Raw genomic sequence first — 4,217 nt, 5'->3', positions numbered from 1 at the left:
GTTTTCCATCTACTACTATAACAAAAATTCAGCTCAGTGATCAGGTAAGAAAATTGCTTGCTTTTGGGCTGACGAGACTAATTGCATGGGCATTAAATACGTACATTTTGCAACCATGGCAGATGAGGAAGCTAGCTGACCTTAGAGCAACTCTAGCAGACCCCACAAAACGCCGGCCCGCAAAACGCGTATGCAGTTCGCGCAAAACAGTTTTTGCGGGCCGGCGCAGGCTGGCACAGATGCAGACCTCCCAAACGGATTCGTAAAAAATATATTCGCGGAATATGCTTTTTTACGGGTCGGCTATGCGGGTTCTGCTCTTTGCGCCGCTGCATCCCCGCAAATCATCAGCCCGCAAATCTCAAATCCAACATAATTCAACAATCGAAAACAAACTAAATTATTCAAATCAAACATAAAACAATAATCATCCGCATTACAAATAATTATTCATATCACCGTAACAAACTAAAAATAATGCAATACAAAACTTGTCATGAATACAAATACAAATGAGTACAAAAATTAGTCATTGTCTAGCTCTTTGCCAATGGTGCTCAATGAGATCTTCCTGAAGTTGAAAGTGTGTGTCTGCATTTTCAATCTCCTTGTATGTCTGAAGAAAAGCTCTAATGCGATTTGGGTCTCTAGCTGGTTTGACACGGCTACCCACATTTTCGTAAAAGAATTCTAAGTCCATTCATCTCTCATCTTCAAGAATCATATTGTGCAGGATAACACAGCAAGTCATGATGTTCTTCAGGGTTTTCTTATCCAAAAAACGAGCAGGAACTCGGACAATGGCAAACCTAGATTGCAAAACATCGAATGTTCTTTCAATGTCTTTTCGGGCTGCCTCTTGCACCCTTGCAAATTCACATTGTTTTTTTTGTTTTGGGTTCTTTGATGCTCTTGACAAATGTGCACCAAGGAGGATATATACCATCTGTTAGATAGTACCCCTTTGTGTATTCATGCTCATTGATAGTGTAGTTGCAAGCAGGAGCATCACCACTAGCAAGCCTAGCAAACAAATCAGAGTGTGCAACACATTGATATCATTGAGTGTGCCGGGCATACCAAAAAAGCAGTGCCAAATCCATAAATCCTCGGATGCTACGGCCTCTAGCACAATTGTTGCATCACGAGACTTGCCACAATACATTCCTTGCCAAGCCTTGGGGCAACTTTTCCAATTCCAATGCATACAACCAATGCTACCTAGCATCCCAGGCCAACCTCTCCTCTCATTAGCTGCCATCAATTTCTTTGTGTCATCTTCATTTGGTGCCCGAAGATACTCGGGACCAAAGACACGGACGATCACTTTTGCAAATCTACGCACAGACTCAATTGTGCTATCTTCACCAATACGAAGATACTCATCGGCATAGTCAGCCGGAACGCCATATGCAATCACCCGCATAGCTGCGGAGATTTTTTGATATGCACTAAATCCCTTTAAGCCCGCGGCATTCCTTCTCTGAGTGAAATACCGGCAATTTGCCTCGCAAGCTTCAACAATTTTCACAAAAAGGGATCGGCGCATTCGGTACCTTCTGCGGAAGAGGTGTGCAGGATATGTAGGATTCTCCGGAAAATAATCTTGCATCAACATCTCGTTTCCAAGATGGCGATTCCGCGGAATGCACAGACGCCCGACAGTAGATCCTCGCCTCCTCTTTCGGTACTCATCTTCATGCTCCTTCACGGCAAGCGCCATGACCAATGTTTGCTGCCGAAAGTTCGCAAGCATGGTCTCCACATCCGAGTCGTCCGAATCGGACGAATCGGATAGTAAGAACTTCTCGCACGGGGTCAACTCCATCTACACGCACGCCGGCGCATCAATCTACTACACAGCTCGCGAAAATCATAAAAAGGGGACTAACCGGTGGTGCGCTCGGCGGTGGTCGATCCCAGCGGCGGCGGCGACTGGGGGCGGCTCTTCTCGCCGGATCCGGAGGGGCGGTGCAGCGGCTCGGCGCGGGAGGGTGTGGGGCGGCCCCGCGGAGCGATTCCGTCCGCAGATATGGCCGGAATCGCCGGCGGCGGGCGGGCGGCGGCGGAAGGAAGGGAAAAAGAGCGCGGGCTGAAATGTCCCTCCCGCCAACTGCTTCTCTGTGATGCAGGGCACCGCAGCCGCGAGGGGGAAACCCGCGTTTTCCCAGGTTGAGGCTGGAAATTTGCCGCGCCCCCTAAATTTTTTTGCGGGCCGGGGCGGGATGCGGGGTCTGGTCGGGCAGGCTTTCCGGCCCGCACCCGCATTTTGATGGTTATTTTGCGGGTCGGGGCGGATGCGGGGTCTGCTAGAGTTGCTCTTACCAAGTGAGAGCGTGTGACCTCACCGTAAACTGACCCTTGTCACTCCTATTGTACCTGCCATCCTTCTTTCACGGAAGAAACGGCTCATTGCATCACGGTGTCGGTGGTTGAGCATTTCCGCATAGATATACTCCATCAGCGTTTTAGGTTGGGCCTCGACCCCATGCAGTGCCGGTTTTGGGGGTCCGATTCCGTCTTCTCACGTCTTGGGCTTCAACGCCGGCCACATGTATGCTACGTAGTCTCTGGGCGTTGGGACGTCAAGAAAGCTAACTGCAAGATGGTCACGCTGCCCGCCCCAGCATAGCTAGTTCGTTGCGCGATCGATGGGTCGATGTGGTCTTGGCGAGATATCCGGTCGAGCTGTGCGAGTTAACAGCATTCAAATCGATCACAAGATCTCCGTGTCTGCCCGCCTCATATCTCATAGCTAAGGACGCCTAGTGTTCGTGATGTCTATGCCTCGAGTGTCTCCCGTGGACAGAAGCAAACGTACCGACGCTACTGGTCCGTAGGGGTTTGGCCACCGGTGCTCTGCATTCATGCATGGCATGGTTAACTGCATATTGGAAAAGATAAACTATACCTGAGGCCAGAAGAAAAGCTGGAACTGGAGATATCACTTCCGATTGAAAAAGATCATGCGACTTCTCGTCCGAAGATGAACAACATATGCTAGCGCTTGTAGTTTGGATTTCCTTTTTTTTTCATGGGCGTGTTTCAAATGCACTGTCAACTGTTAAGCGTGACTTTCCTCTTTTTCTACTTCTTCTTCCTCTTTGCGGTGCTGGGAACATCAATTTTCAGCCATGGACGCTGATATACGGAGTAGCTTTTTAGAATTACTTCCTTCGTCATTTTCCTTTTATAGAAATCGCTTGCTTTTTTTCTCTCTCGGGAGAATATAGAAATCGTTTGGTCCAGATCATTATACTAATGCGAAGAGTAGTGACCGGAATTCTAGAGCCCGAATCCTGCTTACCGCTTGAAGCGCCAGTTACTTTGTTACCGTAACTGGTGCACACCCTCGATTCCTTCTGGCTACCGAACTGGCCCGGCCCAAATCACGTACTCCCAGCGTCGGGTTTGCAAACCTTCCAGAAGGTTCCCTCCAGCTTTTTTGGGCTGGGTTCTTGTGTTTTTTGTTTAGTCTCTACTCTTTTTTTTCTTTTCTTATTTGTATTTTTACTTCTTAACTCATAATTTTTTTTAAATCGTGGAATTTTTCTGAACTTACAAACTTTTGTTCAAATTCGCCGTTTAAAATTCATGATTGTTTTTCAAGTTCGTGAACATTTCTCAATTTTGTGACTTTGTTTCTCGAAAATTTGTGTTTTTTCCAAATTTGTGAACATTTTTCTCAATGCTATAAACGTTTTCCAAATTTTGCGAAATTATCTCAAACGTGCATGTTTTTTTGAATTCATGAACTTTTTCAAATTCGTGAACGTATTTTGAACTCCTATTGTTTTTTAAGTTTTCGCATTTTCCCAGAAGAGCTAACAGTCAACTGGTCAGCGGTGGACCAATCAATAACTGTGAACCAAGGGACCAGGGGAATCGACGTGTTTTGAGCGAGGTGCTCGCCTCATTGTTGGGCAGGCCCATGAAGCGGAGTGCGTGGACGCTTGATCCTTACATGACATAGAAGGCATTAGTTAGGAGGTCTCATTCTAGAATCCAGCCCTTAGAATGCATCAGCAAACAACTCAAAGATTGTAAGGCCAAGATCCAATAGGCCTTTTACATTGTCATAAAGACCAACAGCCCGCGACTGCACCGCTAACCGATTAGCATCTCAAATGCGAACGAATAATCCTAGGCTTACGTGATACATCCACGGGAAGCAATATATGGAAAAAAAAAACTTCATGTTAATATCTCCCCACCTA

Source organism: Triticum aestivum, chromosome 5D (genome assembly GCF_018294505.1).
Source record: "Triticum aestivum cultivar Chinese Spring chromosome 5D, IWGSC CS RefSeq v2.1, whole genome shotgun sequence".
Lineage (NCBI taxonomy): Eukaryota > Viridiplantae > Streptophyta > Magnoliopsida > Poales > Poaceae > Triticum > Triticum aestivum.
This window is presented reverse-complemented; position numbering follows the sequence as displayed.